General features: G+C 43.7%; 1 pseudogene; it reads right to left on the bottom strand.

Annotated features, from left to right (window-relative positions):
* Positions 1 to 6,749: 6,749 nt before the first annotated feature.
* Positions 6,750 to 13,457, bottom strand: LOC100947121 (annotated as a pseudogene).
* Between the last annotated feature and the right edge of the window lie 405 nt (positions 13,458 to 13,862).

The raw sequence follows: 13,862 nt of genomic DNA, 5'->3' as shown, positions 1-13,862 counted from the left end.
CTGTCCCCCTGGGTAGAGTGCTGTGGCATCACAGCTCACAGCAACCTCCAACTCCTGGACTCAAGCGAGTCTCCTGCCTCAGCCTCCCAAGTAGCTAGGACCACAGGCGCCTGCCACAATGCCTGGCTATTTTTTTGGTTGCAGCCATCATTGTTGTTTGGTGGCCTGGGCTGGATTCAAACCCGTCACCTTAGGTGTATGTGGCTGGTGCCTTAGCCACTTGAACCACAGGTGCTGAGCCTTAAAATTTATTTTTAAGAAAATTTAGAAGTCTTTTCATTTAAAGGATCTACCTTTTGGCCATTAATCTCAATGGTATGTTTATTCCAAAAGCAACTCAATCCAATGCCTAGTCATAGAAAATCCAAATGGTAATTTTCCAGGTTTAGCCTGGAGAGGACATAGAGAAAGCAGTTTCCAAGATTCTCAAAAATTCACTCTCAGAAATAGACAAGGTAACAAAGAGGATAGGACATTTTAAGACAAAGACTTCTAGAGCTTGTCAGGTTTGGTACAAAGAATGTGCTGCTAGCCAGGTGTGATGGCTAATGCTATAATCGTAGCATTGTAGGAGGCTGATTGCCTAAGCAATTGGGTGGATTGCCTAAGCTCACAGGTTTGAGACCAGCCTGAGCCAGAAGCAAGACCTCATTTCTAAAAATAGTTGGGGGTTGTGGCAGGTGCCTGTAGTCTCAGCTACTTGGGAGGCTGAGGCAAGAGAATCCCTTAAGCCCAAGAGTTTGAGGTTGCTGTGAATTATGACGCCATGGCACTCCACCAAGGGCGGCAAAAACCAACCAACCAAACAACAACAACAGCAAAAAGAGTGTGCTGCTTAGAATCTTTTGTGTCTTGGATTCCTAATTTTTTCAGATTGCCCACCTGAAATATTCCCTATAAAAATATGTTCCTCACCACTGGATGTCAGAGACTGAGGAGAAAATTCCCATTCAGTCACAAGATAAGCTCAGGGACAAGTAGCAGAGGAGAGGGAAACCTCATTAGGTTTTTGGGTTTTTTAAGGGGACTTGCCGGGAAGTTTGTCTTAATGGATACCAGTCTAGCCCCTGTTCTACCCTATGGTAACTCTCTTTACGACAAAAAAAAAAAAAAAAAAAAAGACACAGAAAGATAATGACAAAGGAAAGAACAACTTTATTTTTATTTTTATTTTTTGAGAGAGAGCCTCAAGCTGTCCCCCTGGGTAGAGTGCCGTGGCATCACATCTCACAGCAACCTCCAACTCCTGGGCCACAACACCTGGCTATTTTTGGGTTGCAACCATCATTGTTGTTTGGCGGGCCTGGGCTGGATTCGAACTTGGCACCTTAGGTGTATGTGGCTGGCACCTTAGCCACTTGAGCCACAGGCATCGAGCCGGAAAGAACAACTTTAAAAAGGCTATTTCTGGGCAGTGCCTATGGCTCAAAGGAGTAGGATGCTGGCCCCATATACCAGAGGTGCTGGGTTCAAACAAACAAAACAAAACAAAACAAAAACAAAAAAAGCTATTTCTGAGAGGAGTGGAAATCAAATAATATGAATATTCATACTACAAAGTACCAAAAAATATACCAATACCAGAGTTGCTCACAAAACTAGTCACTCACAGAAACCTTTTCTCTCATTAAACTTAAATTTGGAAAGGACAATGATCTTTTACTGTTTACTTAATCAGAGCCCACAGAATGAGGAAAACTGGGAGTCTGACTGGTAAGTTAAGGTATCTTACCATGTTGTCAACTGGACTCTCCATTCTCCAACGCTTTTTTGATTTCAAAGGGCCTATAATTCAACATACTCTTTATACCAAGGAGTCATATTTTGGAGTCAAATTTCCTGAGCTCCTTCAGAGCCACTCACTGAGACAGAGAACACTCGAAAAGGTGCAGGTTTCTATGGGAAAATACTGAATTTAACTTTGGACCTACTGTGTTTTAAGTGTGTCTGGACATTCAAGGGGAGATATCTAGGAGGCAGTTGGACATATGGATCTGGAATTATGAAAAGAAATGTAGGCTCTACCCGTAGCTCAGTGGGTAGGGCACTGGCCGCATACACTGAGGCTGGTGGGTTTGAACCTGGCCCGGGCCAGCTAAAACAACAATGATGACTGCAACAACAAAAAAGAAAAATAGCTAGGTATTGTGGCAGGTGCCTGTGGTCCCCGCTACTTGGGAGGCTGAGACAAGAGAATGGCTTAAGCGCAAGAGTTTGAGGTTGCTGTGAGCTGTGATGCCATGGCACTCTACCCAGGGCAACAGTTTGAGACTCCAAAAAAAAAGGAAATGTAGGCTGGAGTTACAGAGTTGGGAGTCATCAGATGAAGGTGGTTATTAAGGCCATAGGAATGGTTTCGACGCCTGTGGCTCAAGCAGCTAAAGCGCCAGGCACATACACCTGAGCTGGCAGGTTTGAATCCAGCCCAGCCTGCCAAACAAAAATGATGGCAGCAACCAAAAAATAGCTGGATGTTGTGGCAGGCACCTGTAGTCCCAGCTATTTGGGAGGCAGAGGTAAGAGAATCACTTGAGCCCAGGAGTTGGAGGTTGCTGTGAGCTGTGATGTTACAGCACTCTACCCAGTGTGATAGCTTGAGGCTCTGTCTCAAAAAAAAAAAAAAAAAAGACCATAGTGTAGCAAGAAACCAACACAGACAGAAGACTGCAGGCACCAGTTGATTAGAGGAAGCGGGCGGGTTTATTCCGGCCAGGGGGATAACTCGGAACACTAGTGTGTCTCCAAAACTGAGCCTCTGACTCAATCTCTTGCCTCTTTTATCCACTTTTCAGGGTGGGAGTGCACGTGAGGGTCATAAAACAGAGAGAGCCATGACATCATCCTCAAGGTCCCGGGCTCAAGGGGGAAGGTCAGATTCGCCAGAGTCCTTGAGACCGGTCAGACCACCTGCCCTCAAAGACAACGGAAGTCCAGGGAAGTTACTAGGTTACAATCTAGGCCAAGAGCTGAGTCACCATGGAGAGGACCCTGCAGGTGCATCCCTGTGGTCTCCTTGAGAAGACCTGTTCTCCCAGACCTCAACCTTCTCGGGTACCCTCTCTCACTACTTCTAGTTAGCCATCTCCAGCTTGCTCACACTAATAGCCTCCTTTCAGGGCACACCTGAAGCCTTTCCTTTTTTTTTTGAGACAGAGTCTTATTATGTCACCCTTGGTAGGTGCCCTGGCATCATAACTCAGAGCAACCTCAAACTCTTGGGCTTGCCTGAGCCTCCCAAATAGCTGAGACTACAGGCACCTGCAACAATGTCTCACTCTTTTTTGTTGTTGTAATTGTTGTTTTGTTTAACAGGCAAAGGCAAGCTTCAAACCCTCCAGCCCCAGTGTATGTGGCTGGTGCCCCTAACCACTGAGCATGGGCACCAAGCCTGAAGCCTTTTCTTTTTTCTACTCTAAAGCTTTCCTGTTATTTCTGCCTGCCTTTGGGTCTCTGCCAAAGTGCCAGTGACGGTGGCTGAGTCTCTTGCTATAGCAAGCTGTGAATAAGTAGTTTTTAAAATTAAAACAAATTTTTTTTTTCAGACAGTCTCACTCAGTTGCCCTAGGTAGACTGGCATCAGAGCTCACAGCAACCTCAACTCTTGAGCTGAAGTGATCCTCTTGCCTCAGCCTCCCGAGTAGCTGGGACTACAGGTGCCCACTACAATGCCAGGCTAGGCTAGTTTTTCTATTTTTAGTGGATACAGGTTCTTGCTCTGTAAGAGGGGAATGGTCAACAGTGTCAAGTATTATACAAAACAAAGTCTGAAAACTATCCACAGATGTAGCAAGAAGACCACTAGCAGTCTTGTAGATAGCAGTTTCCATGGAACAGTGTAGATAGATGGCAAACACCAATGGGTTAAGAAGGAAGGAGCGGAAGGCAAAATGCAATGGATCAAGAGGTGACAGAGGAGAAAAAAAAAAAAAAAGAAAAAGATGAGCAAGAAGTATGAACAGGAGTACAGTGTTTTCAAGTCATTTGCCCAGGACAAGGAGAGAAACGGGACAGAAGCTAGAGAATTAGGAGGCACTGAGGCAATGTTTGGTTGTTTTTTTTTTTAAACTGTTTTGTTGAGGTATTACATAGCATAAAATTCACCTGTTTTAAGTATATGATTCAATTAATTTTAGAATATTTACAAAGTTGTACAACTATCACCACAATCCACTTTTAGAACATTTACATCTCCCCGCAAAGATTCCTCATGCCTGTTAACAGTCACTCCCTATATCTACCCTCAGCCCCAGGTAACTACTTATTTACTTTCTGTCTCTATAGATTTAAGGTTTTTAAAAAAATTCCTATCAATGAAATAATAATATGTGTTTTTTTTGTGTCTAGCTTCTTTCACAGAGCAAAATGCTTTTGAGTTTTTTATACACCATAGCATGTATTTGCATACTGTTGTTTCTTATTGCCAAATGGTTTGGATATACTACTTTCTGTTTAGGCATTCACCAGTTGGTGGACATTTGGGTTGTTTCCACCTTTTGGCTCTTGCAAGTAATGCAGCTGTGAACATCTTTGTATAATTTTTTGCACATACATATGTTTTCATTTTTCTCGGGTAAATACCTAGGAGTGGGATTGCTGGGTCACATGGTAAATTTATGTTTAACTTTTTAAGAAATGGAGACAATTTTTTTAAAATTAAGGTAAAATTCACAAAACATAAAAGTAAGCATTTTAAAGTGTACAATTTAGTGGCATTTAGTACATATATAATATTGTACAACCATCACCTCTATCTAGTTCCAAAATTCTCTCATCATCCCAAAAGGAAACCTCATACCCATTAAGTAATCACTCTTCATCCCCACTCACAGCCACTAATGGGCTTCTGTTTATTGCATTTACTTTTTCCAGATATTTCATATAAAAAAATCATACTATATGTGATCTGTTATGTCTAGCTTCTTTCACTTGCATTATGTTTCAAAGATCATCCATATTGTAGCATGTGTCAATAAAATACTTCATTCCTTTTTATGGCTGAATAATGTTCTATTGCATGGATATACCACATTTTTTGTTATCCATTCATCAGTTGATGGACATTTGGGTTGTTTCTACCTTTCGGCTATTGTGAATAGCGCTGCTATGAACATGTATGTACACATTTTTGTTTGAATACCTGTTTTCATTTCTTTTGTGTGTGTGAATTTGTTTATATTGGGGTATAAGACATGGGGTGGGAAATGTCACTGCGGGGTATGATATGCCTCTCCTTAGAGAGAATGTCCATTCTAATTGTCCTGGGGGTACTTTATGGAACTTGTTCTTCTTCTTGGAGCTGCTCTTGCTGACAGCACTCTCTTCAGGCTCATTGCAGACTGTCTCCCCCTTGGAAGAGAAGTTCCTCTTTTTTTTTTGTAGACACACATATTGCCTGCCTCTTTGGGATTACTGTTTCCCTCTTGGGTAAAGATTTCTTCTTCTTAGAAGACTTATGCTGTCAGTGACCGTCTCAAGATCACTACTAACCAATGTCTCTTGGAAAAAAGAGACAGAGATAGATGGGTGGTTTTTCTGGAGAACCTCCTGGGGGCTTTTTTTTTTTTTTTTTTTTTTTTGGTTTTCCAACCATCTCTTCATACTCTTCCTGAGTACTGCTGTTGTTTTCTGAAGAAGTGAGGGCAAGCACAGCTATACATTTTTTTTCTTCTTCAAGTGTTTCTTCTGTTTCTCCAATTTCCTAGTAATCTTAGAAGCTGCTTCCTCTGCCTGAACCATTGCTCCCTTCATGACATACAGATTCTTTCATGGTATCTCTCCAGTATCTCTCATAATAGATGGGCAGCTGCTCTTCAACTTGTTATCTAATCTTCTCCACAAAGACACTTGTGGGGACCTCAAAGAAACAATTGATTTGTGAGGCAATACTGCATTTGTTTGCCAGGTATTGGGAGATGTGGCCTTTGTTTCTATGAGTTGCTTAGACAATGAAGGTGTAGTGGAAAATGAGTCCATATTTTGACGTGTTACCTCTTGTCTTCGGGACTCTTGAAAGTTGGTCCCTTTTCTGGCTCTGGCCATCACTCCCCTAGCAGAGGCCTGTATAGGTCATAGAGCATGGAGCCCTAGTCAACCATCACTGTGACCTATTTCAATTCTTTTGACTATATTTCTTTCTTTTTTTTTTTCATGCTCTCACATCTTTATTAGGTGGAGTTGGGGCAAAAAACCCCTGAAACTGTTGCCCACCAGATGAAGGACAATTGGAGTAGAGGAGCCTTTGCTTGCAGGCTTTTTAAAGGGGAGGGAGTTAAATGGATGAACATATCTGAGCCCCAGTTCAGACTATTGCCTTCAAGGTCAGCTAGAGGAAGACAAGTCTCTGGGGACAAGACCAGAGGCAGAAGTTTCTGCTGTATATGAAGACAAACAGGTGCCAAGATTTATTTTGAGCAGGGGATATTTCTGCTATTCCCAGATTAAAATTTGGGAACAGGGTACCATGGAAAATGACAAAGGGACCAGTTTTGTTAAAACAGAGGTATAAGGTAATTACACAGGGGAAGAAAACTCACTCCCCCACACTTCTGTCACATTTACAAATATACATGTAAATACATAACATACAACAGCCAGTCTGGGAGACAGGCTCCCCACAGAGCCTTGGCTGACAGTACATGTCTTGGGAATCTCAGGAGTTTCAGGAAAGGGCACTAGGCTCCCAGAAATGTGCTCCATGTGTTCTCTCCTATCAAGGGTGAGCCCTATCCCAGCCCAACTCTCTTCAGGGTTTAGTTTATCCAGTATGGAGAGTTGCTGTAGGCAGGCTTGGAGGCTTGAAACTTGGGATGCAGGGAGCTGGGCTGGCTCTGCTGACCTGAGATGCTCTGGGTATCCTGTGGAAGGTGGTGATGCAGCAGCTGTGAATGAATGGGGCTTCTGGTGGGGTGGCAAGATGTGCAGAAAGAGTGAGGGTGCATAGCCAGGGGCTGCGCCAGGGGCCAGTGGCCTAGTGCAACCCAAGGCTGAAAGGTGGAGGGGTCCCTGCATGAAATTTCTGCTTGTCAAAAGTCTGAGTCTTGCTGGCTTGCATATCAGGCAAGCCAGTGGTGTTGAAGAAACTGATACTCTTTTGCCAGGCCCAGAACCTGCAGACTTGGCTGAAGCCTGCAATGATCCACTAGAGTCACCTTTGGTGTATTCTCCTGCGCTGTCCCCTGGATCAGGTCATCATAACCTGTGCTATGGCTGTGTTTGCCATAACCGCCTACCTGCTGGAAGGGGTTTGTGGGGGCACTGAGGTTCACACCACACTGCTTGGCTGAGGCTGGAGTGACAAACATGGTAGGCCCATACTGGAAGGCACTGGGCATGTCCGTGTAGTAGGGAAGGCAGTGTAGCTGTAACCAGGTAGCAGTGTAGGATTCAGAGAGGGCTGCTGGGCTGTGTGGTGAGTCTGAGATTGGCTCTGCTATGGCTGAGTAAGTGTGGTGGGGGGTAGAGGGGATACAGTGTTGCCACAGCCAAATTATGTAACATCACTTGAATAGGGATTATTAGTTAGGCTCCTGTCTCAGCTGGCAAGAGCTGTGGGTGCAGCAAAGGGAATTCCACAGTAAACCATTGGCAGCCATGACTGTAGCATCTGGAGCTCATCATAGCCATAGATCGGGTAGGCAGGAAGCAGTCCTCCAAAGTCTACAAGGTACTGGTTGTGCAGTAGGGGCAGTACCCCCCCTGGGGCAAGCGTGGGAGTGCTTTGCCTGGGGTCACCAAGGGTACAGCCTGGGTAGTGTTGCTGGGTGTACTTGCAGTGGTACTGCTAGGCAGAGGCTGTTCACTGTGTTCATGCTACTGGGCAGGGTGGCACCTGAGGACACAGTACTTGAGGTGGAAGTTGCACCGTTGAGATGTTGGCTGAGGACTGGAGGGAAGGGGTGCTCTTGACACTAGTGTGAGTGTGTGATGTGCTCGAGGAGAGTGCTCCATGTACAGAGAGGCTGCTCTGATGGCTGGAGAGTGGACTGCTAAGCTGAGAGAGGGGCCTGCTGGATAGGTCCCCAGTGTGCTGGGATGTAGAGGGCAGAAGTGCAGTGCAAGAGTTGGTGCTGGGCAGGGCACCCACAGATGAGAGGGTAGAGGGAGGGTCTGTTGTCTTTGGACTGGGAATAGATGAAGCAGTGTCTAGTGTCTTCTGACTTTGACCATCAACCTTTTCCATTCATGATAGTTCCCAGAGCAACTCTGATGGACTCAGTGCTTTGGTATGTGATCCTGTTATGCACAGAACTCTGATCATAGGAAGAGGATATTGTTACTGGCTAGTAGCTCAGGGAAGAACTTGTAGCAGCCCATATAGCCTATGGCTAGGAGGAGTGAGAGTTATAAGAAACACCTAGCTCAATAATGGAACACCTTGGTGAAAAGGGTATGGAGAGGGATTTAGTTCTAACAAGCATCAGAGCTCGTGAGATGAGAGCATTGGTGAATTGGCAGTCTTTACACTTGTGGTGTTGAGAAGCACAAGATCAGCTGCTGGAGGACAAGGCAGTCGAGAGCATGCACTTTCTATCACAGACTTGCTTATTCTGACTCTGTCTCCTCTCCTTCCTGTAGAATGCCAGCAGGGTGTCTCTCTGCTGAAGATTACCAAGCTCTGCCTAAGACTAAGATCTATCCATGCTAAGAAGACTTCTTTACTCTCTCTAAGACACACACACACACTCTCTCTCTTTCTCCAGATAAGGTAGATAGCCCTCAGGCAACTAAGAGAAACTGTTCCTGAGCAAGGTAGCTTAGCGGTCCGTGTCTGGAACCTACCTAAGCTGGGCCGGAGACCTGGCCAGTCCCAGGCCCTGACAAGTGGTGTCAGAAGCAGTATAGTAACCCCCAGTGACAAATTGTGCTGTGAGCAGGATTCAGTGAACGTAGACTGAGAGGGAAATAAGCTTTAGCAAATAAGAAAAAAGAGAAGAAAAATAGAAATATTTAGAGGGAAAAGAAATATCTAAGAAAGACAGCCAACAGCAGGTCTTTCTCATTTGGTTTTTCCTCTTTTTTCTTACATTTTCTCTTTCCGAATTCTAAAAAAAGCCAGTAAAAGTCTTTACCCTCTTCTGTGAAGCAGCTGGGGGAAAAAAAGCAGAAAAAAGCCTTTAGATAAGAGGGAAAGAGAAAAGATAGAACTAGGAGATGAGAACCTTTAGCAAACAAGCCTTTAGCTTCATGGGTGAGAAAAGCCTTCAGTAAAACAGCAAAGAGAAAAGTTTGGGAATAGGTTGCAAGAGTTTATTAAGTTAGGGGAAGAGAACTTCTAATTGCCTTCCCCTATATCTTCACCCATTGCCAGCAGAAAGTAGCTTTTGAGAGACTGACACTCGAATCCCTTTTTGGCAGTTAAGAGTTCTGTTTAAAAAGAAAAGAACTGGCTGGGCATGGTGGCTCATGCCTGTTGTTCCGGTACTGTGGGAGGCTGAGGCGGGTGGATCGCCTGAGCTCAGCCGAGTTCCAGACCAGCGGAAGACCAGCATGAGGCAGAGTGAGCCAGAGTGAGACCCCATCTCTACCAAAAATTGCTAGGCATTCTGGCAGGCACCTGTAATCCCAGCTACTTGGGATCCTGAGGCTAGAGAATCACTTAAACCCAAGGACCTAGGGGTTGGTGGAGGTTGCTGTGAGTTATGATTCCACAGTACTCTACTGAGGGTCACAAAGTGAGACTGTCTCCATAAAAAATAAAAAATAAAGAGAAAAGAAGTGATGTAGATTAAGGAGGCTGGTGAAGAAATAGAGGAAGTGAGGTTTTGTAAAACTAAGACTCCAGAGTAAAAGGAAACAGCTAAAGAGTTCCTATCCCTTTAAGGCAGACAAAGGTTCTAAGAATTGAAAAGGGAAGATTGTAAAAAGTAGAAGGCTGAAAGAAAGTCAGTAGAGAAAAATCATGGAAAATGAGATACAGCAGTTGAAGTATCAGATGGAACAGCTTAAAGACGAGATTAAGATCATGGCAGCTGATATAAAACAGTTGAGAGATCAGATGAAGAATCTTATAGTTGAAGCAGGTAAATGCTATATTGACATGACAACTCAAATTGGGCAGGTGGAAGATTAGGGGGCAAATCCCCCAGTTAACATCAAATGCCACAAATGTGGGAAGCTAGGCCATCAGAGAAAAGTATTTAAAAGGGAAAAGAATGCTGAATGCTAAGGAAAAGGAACAAAGAGCATGTAAACCTCCAGGTGTATGTCCCAAGTGTAGAAAAGGCTTTCACTGGGCAAACGAATGCCGTTCTCAATTTGATAAAGATGGAATACCTTTATTGTAGGGAAATTATCAGTTGGGCCAGAATCGGGACCCACTGGTAAATGAAAGAAGTTAAAACAGTAAATATTTTCATTTCAAACTATTCTTGGAAAAACAGTATAATTCAGTTCTATGCCATGGTAGCACTCTGCCAGCTTGGTTAGACCTGTGGTGCCTCAGCATACAACTGAGGAAATTAAACCAGACCAATGGATGATGATGGAGAATAATTAGATTAAATATGTTTGTGGAATATTTGGTTATCCTGCATGGTGAAGGGGTAACCCACCTCTCATCAGCATCTGTGTACTATAACCGAGTCCAGCTAAAGAGCCTGAACATGGCCCAAAGGGGAAAGGGACACTCTGAAGCAAGTGACTCCTTTGGAAGATTATGAGAGGAAGAACAAAGGGAGGGAAGAGTAACTAAGAGTTAAACCACCTTTGTGCTAGGGAGCTCCATTTGAAAAAAGAGTCTGGAATCAATTAGTAAAAATTCCACTGGAAAAGCAGCTTGAAAGCAGGAAAAACTCCGCTACCAAGGAATTGTGAAGTGTGGTACCACTGAAGGACTGTGAGTAACAGAGCCTTTGAGAGAAACTGTGAAGTGCGAGACCATTAGTCCACAAGGAACAGTCTTTTGAGATCTGTGAAGGGTGGATTTAGGACTGCAAGTAGCAAAGCCTTCAGAATGGTAATAGAAAAATCCGTGTTTGCAAAGATTGCAAAGAAAGTGTTATCTTTTGTTCGTCCATTAAGTAAATATCAAAGGAAAGTTTGTACAGTTAAATAAATGGTAAATTCTCTCAGCAAAGATTTTCTCAGTTTAAAAAGACCTTTAAGGGAATTAACATTACAATCATCATTTTTCCCTAGTAGCAGCTAATAGTTTACATCTGTATTGGGCTTCCTTATTTAAAGAGCCCATACCATACCTGGAACTCTGAACTTTGACAATTACCATATTTTGCCTAGCAAGAAAAGGGCTAGATAACAGGAATAACTTCCCCTACCACATTAAATATTATTTTGTTTGTATATTAAAAAGGTGGGGGGGAATGTAGCAGCCCATATAGCCTATGGCTAGGAGGAGTGAGAGTTATAAGAAACACCTAGCTCAATAATGGAACACCTTGGTGAAAAGGGCATGGAGAGGGATTTAGTTCTAACAAGCATGAGAACTCACGAGATGAGGGCATTGGTGAATTGGCATTCTCTACACTTGTGGTGTTGAGAAGCACAAGATCAGCTGTATATTAGGCTGGAGGAGAAGGCAGTTGAGAGTGTGCACTATCACAGACTCGCTTACTCTGACTCTGTCTCCTCTCCTTCCTGCAGAATGCCAGTATGGTGTTTCTCTGCTGAGGATTACTAAACTCTGCCAAAGACTAAGATCTATCCATGCTAAGAAGACTGCTTTACTCTAAGACACACACACTCTCTCTCCAGCTAAGGTAGATAGCCCTCAGGCACCTAAGAGAAACTGTTCTTGAGCAAGGTAGCTTAGCGGTCCGCGTCCAGAACCTACCTAAGCCGGGCCCGAGACCTAGTCAGTCCTGGGCCCTGACAGAACTGGTCAGATTGGAGGAGGTAATTGCTGAAGTTGTATATAGGTGGAATTCTGTATTTCACTGGTCACTGGTAAAAACGTACTCAAAGGCTCACTTAAAGCTTTTGAATATAAGCTGATGGGTGTCTGATTACTATTTTCACTGTTTGGCCTGGATCCAAATTCAGAGAGTGAGGGTTCTGATCCAAGTTCTAGAACTCCAAACTGAATGTTTAATCCTGTGACATCTGCTGAACCAGTCATTTCCACTGTAGAAACTGGAATCTTAGATCCTGGAGGTATCCGCCTCCTAGAAAGTTTCATGTATTTGGGCTGTGGTGGGTGGGCAGACAGTGATATTGTCAATGGTCATGCTGGGTAGCTGCAATTGTTTGTTGACAGTGGAGTTACTGTCTCCGGGTGCTGATTCTCAATGTTTTGCCTGGGAAGGAAAGGACTCCAAATCAGGAGGAGGTACAGTGACTGCTTGGGTCTGGTGCTGCTGTCACTGGCTCAACTGGCTAAGCACGGGGGATGGCTCAGGCTGAGATTTGAAGTCAAAATGACTGAGGACAGAGGACTGCAATGCTGAGGACTTGAGTTACCAAGAAGTAGTAGTTGTAGGGAGACTCATACTATTCTGCTGTGAACTTGGGGTGGTAGTAAATTGGCTCAAACTTGGAGCTTTCAACTGCTCCAAAATCTGGGAACTGGTGATGTTCACCATTTTTGATGTAAGCTCTCTAAATCCTGATCCAAGTACAGATGACAGGCTCTGTGAAGAATTGGAGTTGACAGCTGTGGAGCTAGCTGCCAGTCCCTGGTGCTATCTGATTGTTGTGTTGAGAATTTTGAAGACAATGGCTTGGCCAAAATCCTGCTCTTGGGAAGTTTCAAGGGAGCTGACATCTGAGGCTTGACTGGGAGGAGCAGACTTCTGGAGTAAGATTACAAGATCAATGCTTTGCCCAGGTGTGCCATGATTTTCTTTTGGAACAGACGAGGCAGTGAAGACCTTGGTTTCAGAAAGATCTTCAGTCCAGCCTTCTGCTGTCCACTCTTCTACAGAATTCTTCCAGGCCCCAGTTCCCTCATCTGTGCCATTCTGCACAGATTCCCAAACTACTAGTTTTGTCCCATACCCATCTGTAGTTGGAGAATCTGAATAGTCTACAGGATTAAATGTACCCATGCCTTGGGTTGAGAACCTTCCTGCCCCTCTCCCTCTGCCACATCCAAATCCTCTACCTTGGGCTCGCTTGCCATGGTTTAAAGGTTTGTCCCCTTGATTGTTATCAATTTCATTTTCTTCACTTCTAAACTCTCTGACACAATTACCACCTCTTCCTTTGCAGTTGCTATTTTCATGGACATGACTTGCTTCTCTCTCACTCCTCTTCTGTCTATTCTCTTTGCTTTCCAAATTTTCTTTCCCAAAATTCCTCTTCTTTCCTCCTACTGTCTCCTATGAAGTTGTGTCTTTATTCCCTTCCAGCAATATATTGATGACTTTATTTACATCTCCATTACAGTCAAGTAGGGCCACTATGCATTCATTCTGATTTTTCTCTGTCACTTCCATAAGCTGTTTAACTTTAGTTTCAAAATATGAATTGCTTTTATCAAAGATTACTTGAGCAAGACACATCTGCTCAGCTGTTGCCTATACCACTTGTTTCTGTGGTTGTATTGCATGATACAAGGTTGTATTTTAGTCTTGTGTCACTGAAAAATATATATTTTTCTGATCACCTTTACAATGGTCACTGCTCACTAAAGTCATCATATACAGTACATACAAAATAATATATGTACAAAATAGAAAATTGCTGCTGCTCTCATTGGACTGAGGACCTGCCAATGTGCTTCTTTGAAAGCAGTGGTGGTGGCCTTTTGACTATATTTCTAAGAGTGGAATTGCTGAGTCATGTGGAAATTCCATGTTTATATATTTTTTTTGAGAGAGAGACAGGATCTTTTTATGTTCCCCAGGTTAGATCTCAAACTCCTGGCCCTCAAAATCACTCAGCCTCCCAAGTAACTGGGATTACAG

Source organism: Otolemur garnettii, unplaced genomic scaffold (assembly GCF_000181295.1).
Source record: "Otolemur garnettii isolate 467f Iridium unplaced genomic scaffold, OtoGar3 scaffold00286, whole genome shotgun sequence".
Lineage (NCBI taxonomy): Eukaryota > Metazoa > Chordata > Mammalia > Primates > Galagidae > Otolemur > Otolemur garnettii.
The sequence above is the reverse complement of the archived record's forward strand: the minus strand, read 5'-3'. Positions and strand labels throughout refer to the sequence as shown.